At 35.9% G+C, this 14,311-nt stretch overlaps 1 pseudogene; it reads left to right on the top strand.

Moving 5' to 3' along the window:
- Window positions 1-12,903: 12,903 nt before the first annotated feature.
- On the top strand, window positions 12,904-13,451 carry LOC129502952 (zinc finger CCHC domain-containing protein 10-like; annotated as a pseudogene).
- The last annotated feature ends 860 nt before the right edge of the window (window positions 13,452-14,311 follow it).

Here is a 14,311-nt window from a genome sequence, read left to right as displayed (position 1 = left end):
TGGCATCCAGAAGGACTCATTCCCTGGAATGCTTCCGTTCTACTGGCCTAAGCTGTGTTGAGACACTTGTAGCTGGGGTGGTGACATGCAATCCCCAAGGTTCTAAGTGGTCCTGTGGATAGGAATCCATTTCCTGCTTTTTGTATCCCCCATCTCTCCACCCGTATAGCAGAGATTGGTTTGAAAGAATGAAGCAGAGACCTTACAAATGCCTGAAGACCAGAAACTCTGTCAAGGGGAAGAAGAAATGGAAAAGAGAAGAAAGAGACTAAATCCCCAAATCCCTGCACATGTAAAAGCTTTCTTATTTTTTTTTCCCCCACTTCTAAAGAAGATGAGTCAAATAAGAGCCCATTCAAAACCACATGAGTAAAAATGAAGTTGTGTGTTTTTCACATACTTCAGAACAGGCTAAGGGATAAAAATGAGGGCGAGTTCCCTATAGTCAAACATGCCCAGAAGTAGCAAACTTTGACTTAGCCAGGAGCCAAATAAGCTGCTCTTGAATAATCGAGTCTTGATTTGAATCTGTAGAGATGCCCTTTTCATGTATGTGAGGTGGACTTTTGATTTCTTCTGTGGGACAAAGTTTGAAGTTAGTTTGTGACTCTTGCATAGAAAATGAAGGAAACCCTTGTAATGGGCGGCTCATGTAGGCTTATTATAAGTGTGTGTTTAACTCCCTCATGTGAATTATATTTTGAATCATTACCACTCAAGAGTCACAAGGTTTCATCTACTTAAGCTAAGATACTATGTGGAAAAGGCATTCTGTAGTCAACTTGCCAGCAAATACCATTTTAATACCTGAGTATTTAAATACAGATATTAAACCAGAAATGAGAGCTTTTTGGTCCTTTCCTTTTGATTCTATCGTGTTAAATTAGCAGACATGGTAACAGAGCTACATTATATATCAAAAGAATAATATTTTCAGATTTGGAGTGTAGGAAAAGAGCCACAATTTAGCTCCTATGTGTCTTTATGCAATGGAAAGAAAGGTCCCTGAGACAGAGGGATAAGATCACCTCATGATGTAAAGTAGATCAGACATAGCAAAAGCATATGCTCAGTGAACCCTGAAAGCATAAATGCCACCAGGGTGCTGAGTCCAGTCCAGTTCATCCTTTTCCTGGGCTTACCTATTGGCCTGATAAACTTATATACATTTTTTCTTAAGTCTTCCCTCAAAATGGAGAGTTCTCCAGGGGTGCCTGGGTGGTAGTCAGTTAAGTGTTCAACTCTTGGTTTCAGCTCAGGTTGTGAGATCGAGCCCCACATTGGGCTCTGTGCTCTGTACAGAGTCTGCTTAAGATTCTCTCTCCCTCTCCCGCTGCTCCTGCCCCCAAGCTGCCTGCACTCTCTCTCAAATTAATAATAATAAATCAATCTTTTAGAAAAATGGATAGTTCCCCATGGATAGTGTCATACAAAATGCTCCATTACAAATGAATTTGAAGCATTTAAACTTTCTACTGTCCCCTAAACTAAAATGTTTTCAGTACCATTTGTTAAAGTGATAAATCTTTCTGGGTGTGTCCTGAAGGAAACCAGGGAACTTCAGAATCTATGTTAATCTCCCTGTGTTCTGCAAAATAAGATTCTGAAATGGGAGGAACAATACATTAGGTCAATTCAGGAATGAAAGATTTTAAAGTATCGAATTCCAGCATGCACATTCACAGTGTAAACCTGAATGACCAAACCAGGACTATACTTATTGCTATTCCAAACAAGTTCCAGTAATGAAACATCTTAAGCTATAGAAAAAAGAGGCTTAGCGTTACGGAAGGAGAATAGAAGGAAGTTTACCATTCTGTAGAATCTTATCTCTAGTAGTATTTGTTTAGATTTGGCCATGTAAGCATATGAATTTGACCATTCCCTGAAAAGAGTGCAGGTTGGCTAATTTGGGGCAAAAGCAAGTATAGCAGTAATATTAATAAGGGGATTTTATTTATTATGCAAATTATATTTTGCAAAATACACAGATAACTGCTAAGGTCATTGGCAGAACTAATAAATTCCAACCCAAAATGTGCATGGGAGGGTCTTTTGCATGGTTGTGTGATGCTCTTGATTGAATAGCCTGACCTCAGTGATGGAAATAATGATGCTTACTCTGCTACAGGAATATAGTAAAGCCACAGAGGCAAGTCATCATGTTTTTTGAAAGGCAAAATACACCATATTAGTACTAATTTTGTCTTTTTGGTGGAAGTGATTTTACCTCTGTTTTAAAATAGCTCTCATCTTTCAGAAGAGAATTCCCTAATTAATAATTTATTGTTAAAACAAATACATGTGTAGCTCTGAATAGTGGGAGATATTCTTAAATGGTCCTATCTTTCCTCCTCCTTTATCCCCTTTGTGACAGAAAGTAGGAGTATCCCATTAAGTCCGTCACTGTTAGTTCTAGAAGTAATAACACTATCCTGTTGGCCATAGTAAGACTTCTGTGGGTAACAGTGCCAATCTTAACCACCACCCAATACAAGAAGCCACCCTCAGTCTAGGAGCATGCCTTCTACCTTGCAAGGTATCCATAAAGTCAAATGAAACAATAACCAACAAAAGACCAATGTAATAATGACCCAAGCTAAATTCTATAGCAGAATCATTTTTTTGTGACGGTAAAAGTACAATTATTCTTTGTGGTTAAAATTATGCAGCCCTTAAATAACTCTGAGTAAATGAATTATGTGCCATTAAGAGACTTCTTGAAAGTTTTCATTAGCTGTAAAATAAAATAGCTTTAAGCTTTAGAATGTTCTACTCAGTTGGAGACTCTCATGTCTTTGTGATATTCTGGTGACAATTTCTATTCTAAGTGTCAAAAACAACTCTGCTATCTGGAACAAGTCGTATAGTATTCTCTCCTTTTAATATTCTAATCGTGAGGTGTGAAGTGAAATGGTTGCACAGTGTAATGGTGGTAAAGAAGTGGAGTGTCAATGAGACAGGGAAGGTGACAGACTCAGAATAGGTCCCTGAGGTGCTCTCCAAGTGCACTGGATAAAGATTCCCCTGGGAAAATTTTCTCATTAGTTCTCAGACACAGTTCAGTAATTCAATAGCACCAGGTTACCATTAGTCACAAGACCAAAATATGTTACTTTCCATGCTTTAGTTCCTTTATTTGTATATGTCATTTTCAGACTGAAAATTATGATCCCTACTCTCATGCAAAGCCAGTCAGTAAATTGTTTACATACTGAAGTATGATACATGACAAGTAGATTCTGTAGTCTTTTTATTATTGATGTATGGTACAAATTCAGAGGGAAATAGACATTTTAAATGATTCTGAAACTTCCTATAAACTCTCAGTTTCTTTATAGCAGAGTCACTAAACATGTACATGTGTGCACACGTATGTGCATGTGTCATTTTCATAAGAAAAGCAGGAAGGATTCAGAAATAGTTAATAAAAAAAAGACCACATTTTTAAAAAGCTTTCTCAGCCTTATTTATGCTACCTACGAAGTAAACTTTTCTCACCACTTAGAGGGAGGCTATTTTTAAAACTAGTGTACCTTTTGTTTCAGAAATTATAATATTCTTTCTAAAATCAGAAAGTACTGAATGATGTATACACGTGTGAATATAAAATATTCATATTTTGTGCTATAATAGAGAGAAAACCCTTAAAGGTCCTGGTTGTTAGTTAAGTTTCTGTGTAATTACTGAGTAAAGATGTTAAGATGCATAGATTATAATTCCACATGTTTTATATTTCATTGTCATGAATGATATGTACCTTCTTCTATGCTATGAAAGTTAACTGCACTCCCACTCCACAATTGAAGGCATAATGAGTTAGGGGGTTGTCTACCTCATTACTCACCAGGTCAGAAAGAAAGGAGTATCCACCCCCATTGGTCATTTAAACCCTCCCGGTCACATCAGGGAAACAATAATGAAGTCTGTGCAAATGAAAATTAGATGCAACACTGACAGATTATTGTAGATTTTTGTGTTCCGTGAGACAGTTCACAGTATTTTACTTTGCAGATTTTGCAGTGATGGTCATTCTTAGGTTTAAAAGGTAGCTAGTGTATAGTATTGCAAAAAATAAAAAAGTACTTAATTTACTTTGTAAGGTATTCTCGTGGAAATATAATTTAAATGTATCCACCTAAACATCTTGACAGACTGGAAGAGGAAGTTAATCTTTGGTCATGCAAATTATGTTTCTTTCAAAAATAGAATGTGATAGGTAAACTGCAAGGGGAAGGTATCTATTAGAAACAATGATGAGACCCACGAAAGAATAGACTTGGCCAAATGAATTGATTAAAATCATTTCCTAATCGAAAGATACTCTTTTCAAAACAGTAGTGATCAGGATTCCCAACAAACCATCACATGCTTCTGTTTATGTGCTACCCATAGAGTTATTGTTGAATTATGAATTGTAAATATTTATAAGTGATTCATATTAAAGAAGTTGTCAGCTGCAGCTACAGTTCTTCACCTTCTGTCATCCCAACTATCAAGGGGGCTGACTCAATCACTTTCTTGTCAGGCTACCTTTCTTCCCCAGAATACTCAATTCCCAAAACACAACAAAATATAAATGAATGGAAAGTGCTAATGACCCATGATTGCCAAGAGGTATTAAGTTTTTAAAGGTCCTTTGCTGACTAAATTTTAAATGAGCAAAATCATGAAATTCATTTCCCAAGGCAAACCTTTATATTTTTAGTAGATGTCCACTGAAAAGAAATACGTATTATTGTCTTCTGGTCTGTCTGCTTTGCTGTGATCGGAGTCATAATCAGCTTTTAAAGACTCAAGTATATGTAGCTTATTCCATGTTTACTTATAAGATCTATGCTCCTAAAAGCTAGACTAGTGAAAAAAAATACATTTTAATCAAGGGGAAAATGACTCGAAATTTTAAGATTTGGAAACCTTTGTATTATTTGAGAGTTTAAAGGTATATTTTAAATCTTTAGGATTAGGTCGATAATCATTTTCAGCAGTTAAGTTAAAATCTTTATATTTAGTAAATAATATGGATCAGTAATATGGATCAGTTCCCAAATCTTATAATTTCATGCTATTTCCCTTTTATGTTGTCTTAAAATGCCACTGATGAGAAAAACTTTGTTCCTAATGAACTTGACACAGTCTAAACTTGCAATTTCTTTATCATTTTTGCCTTGGGTTGGTCTGTCATGTTTCTGCTGACATCATGTTTTATGGTATGTTTTCATGTCTGAGAAGAATTCTTTCTAAGTAAGAGGTGGATGATCTCTGAAATCACAGCGTACAGATTCAAACGTTTGGATACACGTGAAAAAAGTACCCATTGTGTTTGTTAATTCAGCCATTATTTTAGGAAAATAAGGCTTTTGCCTTAATTTTTTGTTGTGAATAAGTGTTTCTATCTGTGTATAATCTAGCATACACAAAAGTCCAAGTCAATAATGGAAACTCAGCCAAATAGTTAAGGAGTACTGTTTGATCAGATCATTAGATCTTACTGAAAGGAGGCCCTATATGTAGGGAATTAGTGGTTTTCCCAGATTTTGGTATAAAGGAGCTAATGGCAATGTGTTAATCTTTTTAAGTTTCTGTTTCATTCTTAAATTTCTTTATGAAATAGCTCTTAAGAATCTTTCAGCAATTTTCTGTGATGTTCTTTGTATCATTCCAGCTCTGTGACTTATATGTGCTCTCACAGACATTCACACGCAGGCAGACTTTCTACACACACACACACACACACACACACACACACGCAGAGTCAAGGCCCGCTCAACAGATGTGCTCTTGTGTGGGAATCACATCACTTTTTCTGAAGCACTGAAGGCATGACTTTCAAGTAGTTTTAAATTTCAAATCAGCTCAGTCCATATTTAATCTAGACATGTTGGTTTAACACCAAGCCACACCAGACCTTTTAAAGTTCAGTGGCTGTGATAGAAAATTCTTCACTGTGTTGCACCAATAAATTGAGAAGTGCAGTATAATTCTCCACTATTGCTGGAACCATTGTGAGGTAAAATAAGACTTTGATGTAGGTTATCACTCAGTGCACACTCTTTCACAATTGTATTCAAAGTGTGTGTTCACAAAAATTAAAAACTCGGATGATGCATAGTTTATGGAAGTAAGTGGTAAAAAAAAAAAGTTAACTCCACCATTTTTTCCTATTGGTTACCTTACATACCAATAGATTAAAAGATGATGAATTCCTTTTCTCTGAGGACCACCTTTATAACTGAGTTATTTAGTTTTTTATTTTTTTAAACTAAGCAGCCAAAAGAAAGAGCCTCTTGACACTTCCAGCAAGTATCTCAGTTCTTTTCATATTGTCAATAGCTCCACTGATAGCACTGTTCTTTTGACAGCTAAAAGCAGATGTGGGGGTTAAGTATGGGAGCAATTCAAATGTCCATAGTAAACTGCAGGGGGGCAGAGAGAGCTCAGAGAGCAGCAGCTTTAAAGTAATTGACTAATACAGTAAGGATATTAAAGTCATTTAGTGCCAAAAGGGAACACACTGATCCCTGACCCTCAGCCACTTTGGAGTAATCTAGTATTCAATCCAGCGTGTAATGACTGCCAGGCCTGTCAATCCTCCAGGCTCTCCAGTCAAATGCCTGTGGCTACTATTGGCTTATGGTAAAAGGACAGAAATGCAAGGAAATGCCTCTCAATCAGCCTATGATGTGATAATGTTATTGCTCCAATGTATTCTATATTGTCCCTGCATAGTTTAATCTGTTGAGACCCATGTCAAAAATTGCCCTTTTCCCCCAGAGGTCTTTACTCAACCTTTTAGTAATACAAGTGGATTTGAAAGGAAAGGGGGTAACTTACTTGATGAATTGTTTCCAGCTAGTATGTGTATATGTGTGTGTGTGTGTGCATGTGTGTATACGTATATGTATATGTATATGTATATATATTCACGTTCAACTGTGTCTTAAAGGCTATTGTGCAAGGTATAAATTAGAAGTGTGCGCTGGTAATCTCTTGTACACCCTTTCTTTTACTCCCAATGGGCAAAATATTTTACAATAAAAAAGGGTTTAAAAAGAGTATTGACAGAAATTTATTTACACAGTGGCTGATTCACATTCAGTGCATGTGCCAAATGGATTTTTAACGGGAAGATGTCAGAAAAAAAAAAAGATTTACTTGTTTCTGCTACTTTTGAGACAGAAGAGTTGGCAAACTTCTGGGAAGCTTCCATTTTAAATGAGGTGTTTTGCATTTGGAAAATATAATTATTGCTACAGGCAGCAAATGAAAAAAAAAAAACCACCTAAGAAAGAGTGCAGGAAATTGCCATTTTTTGTTATTTTGATTTTGCTAATTGAGGCACCAGAAATTGACCCAAAGTTGAGGAATCAAAATGGAATAATAATTATTCAAATTGTATTTTATTATCTCACAAAGAATCTTTGTATTTCTTAGTCATTCCCCCATTTACTTTTTCAAACCTACTTCTCTTTGGAAAGAGAAAGCTCTAGTGATGATAATGCATTATTATTTTTAGAGGACATTAAGGTTACATAGGGGAGGCATTTTGCCAATTTCTGATCTGTAGGACTCTGCAATTCTCCACAGGGAAGATGCTATACAAACCTAGAAACAAAGAGGAACATCTATTTGCTCATAAGTTTGAAACAACTTTGGTGTCAAAAACAAATGACTTTCCCTGTCCATCAAAATCTCCAGTCATTCAGCCCTCAAAAATGATTAATCAGTGTATAATTGTGTTTTAAAAACCACTCAGCCTGTGTTATTTACATTTCCATTTGAAGTATTCTAAATTTGTGTACAGTTCTTGCCAAAATAGAAGAGATAGGAAAATCTTACTTTTGTGTTCAGTGAATTCCCAGACCTTAAGGGCAGAATGAATGCAGGAGGAAACGCATCAGGATGTCTCGGGCAATTTTTCATTAGTATCCATGACAAGCTGTTTCACCACAGGCTATTGTTTTCATGGAAAGTTCAAATACAGTAGGATGGGATATGGTGTGCTATTAGCACATAATGGTATGATTATTACCTATCTTATATATATAAGTGACCTTTGTCACCTAGAACATTGATACTCTTCATTATGATGTACCATTGTAGAATAAGAGGAATGGTTGGACAGCTTTAGAGTTCTTTCTGTAGTTGTCTAATTATCTGTTTAAAGTTTTCAAAGCTTTCCTAACAGGTGAACTAGAAGGGAAAACCAAATAGGTCAGAGAATCATAGGGCTTCAAAGGACCTCGGCATTAATTTGTCTATTCCTTTCACATCCTGGCATCAAATAGCTAAGCTATTTCTGGTGAGGGTATATTTTATACAAAATTCCAAAATTTACCATCATGTGTATCTACAAAAACCATTATGATTATAAAGGAATAACTTGATTCTACAAGCAGAACAAAAAAAAATAATCAGTCTTTATAGCTACACGTTGTATTAAAAGCTTCTTGAATGAGTTGAAACTTATTTTTCCCTACCATCTCCTTAGGAAATTCAGTGAGTCACTTTTCACTCTTTGTATAATGACTTCATGTTCCTAACGACAATTGTTAAATATATATTTAGTTTTCTGTAGAATGAATGTGAGTAAAGCATCATTCGGTTTGGGTTAATTGAGTAAGTTCTCCTTTAGCTTCAACAGAATTAAGGGCACATATCTTCATTTCTCATAGTCAATATGTGGTTGAAAAAATTTCATTCCTTCAGCAAATATGGAATTTCAGCTCTGCACATGGCATTATGCCAAGCTCTGTAAGGGGTATAAAGAAGAATAAGATGTGATCCCTAATTTCAGAAAGCTTACAGACCAATATGGGAGGTGAGACACTAGACAAATAACTATAGCACACAGTTGAAAGGGGAGAAGGTAACTAAAGTTTATTAAGCACCTCGAGCTAGCCAGTCAGTCTGTATAACTCCAATTAATGGACACAGAATTGTGCAACACTCATTTTCATTTGTTAAGCTGTCTGTGAGATTCAGGAAAGCCAATACCGTATTTGAAACAAGTTCTTTCTGGCTCAGAGACCCATCCTCTCCCAGCAAGACTGCATCTTTTCCATTACAGGAGCCATGAGGCTATGATGACCCCATGTGAGAAAAGCCACTTGATGCTCTTCCAAATTGAAATCCCATTTTTCATTTTAAGGAAAGGTAAGATTCCAAAGGTCAACCGTCTGGTATGGTGTAAACAAAGTGATCTTTATGTGGGCTCATCTTCTATTAAATTGATCTCTAAGGCCATGAGATCAGAAACTATGTCTTATTTCTTACTGTAATCAGAATATGCTAGGAATTTGATAAGTACTGCATTGGTTAACTGAGTATACAGAATATCTTCATTCTCTTCCGGCCTGGAATTTCCATCAGGGATTACCACCCAGAACAACTCCCAGAGTGAAGATAATCCCACTAAGGTATACAGTTGTAAAGAGTCATTAAGCCTATTAGCCATAAAGATGTTTAGTCTGTTTATCTCCATCAGAATTTCTTCAATATTCTTCATTAAAATGAGGGTAAGAAGGCAGAAAACTCGTATGTATAAAAAGTTAATTTAAAAAAAGTTAATTATCTGGATTTTTATAATTCTATATTTAATGGTAGAGTTGTATCAACAAGTTAAAATCAATGGATGATTAACCTACCATCCAGTTGTATCTGTGTTTGCATTTCTATTTTTAAATTACTGGCTTAGGAGCTGTTATTATTATTACGACAACCTGCAGTTTTCTTGAGTATTAAAAACTATACTGGTATCTCTTTATTCTTTTTTCTTTAACCTACTCTTTCTTGTTTTATAAACTTTTTATGGTTAAATATCGTACACATTCAGGTCATTTGCATAAAACAAAGCTCAAAGAATAATCACAAATGAGTGATTACTGGGCAGGTCAGGAAACATGAAATAGCAATCTAGAAGCATCCTTTGGACCATTGCCAATTGCTACTCCAACCTTTTTTTCCCTTCTTCTTCCTTCCTCTCCACTATTCTGACTTCTAACCTAAATTTTGTTTGGTCTCTATATACATGGAATCACTTTCCTATCTGGCTTCTTTCACTTAACATGATACTTGACAAATTCTTCATTGTAGTTCTGTATATCAGTCCTTGATTCATTTTCATTGTTCTATAGTACTCACTTTGTGAATACCACCTGAATAATCCATACTGTGACAGGTGAATAATTGGGTTTCCATTAAGGGAATATTACAAATAATGGTCTCAACACAGTGAACATATGCAAGTTTTTTGGTTGTATGTATAATTAGTTGAATGCTGGGTCATAAATTACGCATATATTCATTAAAGAAGATGATACCAATTTTCGAAATGGGTTGTACCAATTTATTTCCCAACTGACAGTATAAGAAAATTCCTGCTATTACATATCTTACTAGTAGTTGGTATTAAATGTCTTACTAATTTTAGCCATTCTTTGGTGCATATAACAGAATCTTGGGCAGCCCAGGTGGCTCAGTGGTTTAGCACCGCTTCAGCCCAGGGCCTGAGCCTGGAGTCCCGGGATCGAGTCCCTTGTCGGGCTCCCTGGATGGAGCCTGCTTCTCCCTCTGCCTCTCTCTCTCTGTGTGTGTCTCTGCCTGTCTCTGTGTCTCTCATGAATAAATAAATAAAATCTTTAAAAAAAAACCAGAATCTTCCTGTTTTAATTTGTATTTCCATGATTGCTAATGCAGATAAGCATATTTCCATGTTTGTTGGGTATTACTGGTAGATTTCGCAAGTCGCCTTAAAAATTACAGTTATATCACTGCTACAGAATGCATGTTTCCTCACCCCTTTGACAGCATTGGGAATTGTCAAACATATGAGTAGGGGGAAAATCACATTATTACCGTGATGCATTTCTTTTGTTGTGTCTCACTTTCAGCATAGTTCTGTGTTGTTTTACCATTTTTGCCCTTTTTTTGTGCTATATATTACTCCTGTCCTATGATCATTTTCTTTCTCTTGGGTTGAACATACTACTGATTTCTAAAAATTCTTACATATTTACTAAGGTTTTTGTCTGTGTCAAATATTTCCTCTATTTTGCTCTTTGATTTGGTTTGTACTTTTTTTGGCTACACAAAAGTTTTTCCATTTTATGTGGTCAAACTTATCAGTCTCTTTTCTTTGTGGTTTTAGGGTTTTGTCTAAAGTGTGATAGCCTTCTATACTCAGATCACTACAAATTATTATGTTTTTAATTAGCTGAATGCTCTCTTTTAGATCCCTTACAGTTTTAATTTTTGCAATGAAATCTTTGATTACTGGGTATTTATTTTGAAGTAAAAATTGCTTCAACCCTTTTTATTCCTTTTTTCCCCCCAAATTGCTGGCTAGCTGTCCAAATACCATTTCTCGGTAAAAACATCTATTCTCTACAGATTTCAGTTGCCACCTTTGTCATTCACTAAATTTCATTGTGTCCTTGAACTTATTTCTGGGATCTCTACTTCATTAAATCTTTCTGTTTATTCCAGGGCTAGTTATGAGCTGCTATAATTAAATTTGCTTTGTAATGTATTTTTATAGTAGTTTTTTTTTTTACTTTCAAAATATTCCTAAATATTTTTACACTAACTTTTCTGGATGAACTATGTTATCATTTTTTTGCCTTCTCGACAAAATTCATGTAATTATTAAATTTATATTATACACTTATTTTTGAGAAAATTGCCAGATTTTTGTTTATTCATACTTTCATCTTCCTTTTTCTTTTTTTTTAATTAAGATTTAGTTGATTTGAAAGAAAGTGAGAGTATGAGCAGGGGCAGGGGCAGAGGGAGAAGCCGATGCCCTGCTGAGCAGGGAGCCTGATGTGGGACTCAGTCCCAGGACCCTTAGAACATAACGTGAGACGAAGGCAGATGCCTAACTGACTGAGCCACCTGGGCGCCCCTTGTCTTCCATCTTCTATTTACTTTTTCTTTATTTGCCGACTTTGGCAAAGAGAGCTTAAGATGACCAATTAACTATTAGATTTCAAATGAGAAGTTTTAGATAAGCTTAATTTAGTAACTAGCTCATTATTAAATGTCATATACTTGTGAAGATTGGGTCATTTAAAAATTCCCTGAAGTTAACACACATAAGTGTATAAATATGTTGTCCTGTATGTATTAAATGAAAATACGTGTTTCTCCTATAGTTAATGTTTCTGACTCACCAGAAGTCAACCTGTGTGCACAGGCACACATATCCCCGTGTGCATATGATGTGTGCATCGCCGGCGGTCATTATGCAGGTGGAGGGAGGGATTCAAGGTAAAAGTTATATATGTATACAAATGTATCTATGATTGACATTTAAGATACAATGGTAATAGTAACGTAAGGAAAACTAAGTACCGTAAGATTTAAAAATTATATTTTTTTCTGTGTTGAACAAGTTTGTAATAAAATAACTGTAGAGTTTGGAAGTATATTTCCTTTAAGAAAAATGCTCTTGGGGTGCCTGAATGGCTCAGTTGGGTAAGAATCTGCCTTTGGCTCCGGTTATGATCCCAGGGTCCTGAGATCAAGCCCTGCATCAGGCTCCCTGCTCCAGGGGGAGCCTGCTTCTACCTCTGTCTTTTTTTCTGTCTCTCATGAATGAAAAAATAAAATCTTTAAAAAAAAAAAAAAGCTCTTGTGATCAGGTTGTTATTTTTTTGTTGAAGTAATCCAATATCTGAAAGGCCTCATACCCACCCAATATAATATGGTGCCTCCTCTTGCATAAGAAGGCATGGCCTGCTTGGGTAGCGGTGAAGTTGTATGGAATCATATTAATTAGCCAAATAACTAAAAAGTATATGAAGAGTGCTTATCATGTGTTTACTTAAAATATACTTATCCGACAGCAAATGACTGACTTAGATATGAACTGACTATAAAAGGGGATCACGCCATGCTAAGATGGCAACTCCCATGCATCGGCTCATAGCTCGGAGACAAGCTGAAGCAAATGAACAGCATGTTAAGATGTCAAGAATGCTTGGAATTTAGACATTGGACTCATGAATGCACCGGAAAAAGAAAATACCTGCATAGGCCTTCAAGGACAGCAGAACTAAAGAAAGCTTTAAAAGAAAAAGGAAACGGATTATTATTATTACTGCAACAAAGCATCAGAGAAACTAATGTAGAAAGGAAGACCAAGAGAAAAAGGTCTAAGAGTGTAACCAGTTCCAGCAGCAGTAGCAGCGACAGTTCAGCCAGTGGTTCTTCATCAGAAAAGTGAAGAAACCTCTCCATCCTCCTCCTCAGAGGACAGCGACACCACCCCACGGATGAAAGCTCCTCCAGTTCCTCATCTTCATCCTCCTCCACAAGCTCTTCCTCCTCCTCTGATTCAGACTCAGATTCCAGCTCTTCTAGGAGCAGCAGCACCAGCACAGAGAGCAGCTCTGAGGATGAACCACCAAAGAAGAAGAAAAAGAAATAGAATGCCATCTCTCTTGTACTGCTGGACTCAAAACACTAATGTGACTCTCGAAAGGGGATTTAGACTACATTAAGGCCATATAGGGTAACCAGTCGAAAATTGCTGGAGTTCAAAAGTTTCTAAATGTTTTACATCAGAAGAGCATAAAGAGTATTAATAATGGACTATATATAAGACTTTTTTTATTTTAAGAGTAAATATTGTTTTTCTTTTTAATCTTTAATATATATCTCTAAAACTTAATCAAAGCTGAATCCAGTAAATCTATTTTGGGGATGAGACTTCTCTTTTCTCCCTGTGAGATAAATGCCATCCTTTGTTATATGTTAGTGCTATGTACCAGACATATTTTCAGGATAATGCATCAGAATATCTGGCAGTGCATTTCTAATGCTTTTGGCTGTATGTTATTATATAAGATTTAGTACATTGTTACTATAAAATTAGGAGTGTCCCTCTTAATAACTGTGCCCTATTTTTATGTGTATGTTCAGAAAGTTATTCTGACTTCTTGTCCTAAATGAAAAGCTCAAGGAACCTGTTATTATATTCGTACCTTTTGGATGGTACGAATGTCAAGTTATTGTGTTATATCATCCATTTTCTTCTGGCTCTTAGAGTTACTCCTTTTTTTTTTTTAATTCAAGCCCAGTGCTGGGCTTGAACTCACAATCCTGTAATCAAGACTTGAGCTGAGATCAGGAGTCAAATGCTTAACTGAATGAGCCACCCAGGTATCCTGTGGCTCAGATCAGGATTGATTATCCTTTTCTGAGGAAAATCAATCAGAAGAACCTAAAAAGGAACCCAAATTCTGAAACTTCTTAGGAGTCTACTCTTGGTGCCTTTTGATAAATTCTGTGTATTAGAAAAGAGTCA

This window comes from Nyctereutes procyonoides, unplaced genomic scaffold, assembly GCF_905146905.1.
Source record: "Nyctereutes procyonoides isolate TBG_1078 unplaced genomic scaffold, NYPRO_anot_genome, whole genome shotgun sequence".
In the NCBI taxonomy this organism is placed as follows: Eukaryota; Metazoa; Chordata; class Mammalia; order Carnivora; family Canidae; genus Nyctereutes; species Nyctereutes procyonoides.
This window is presented reverse-complemented; position numbering and strand designations above follow the sequence as displayed.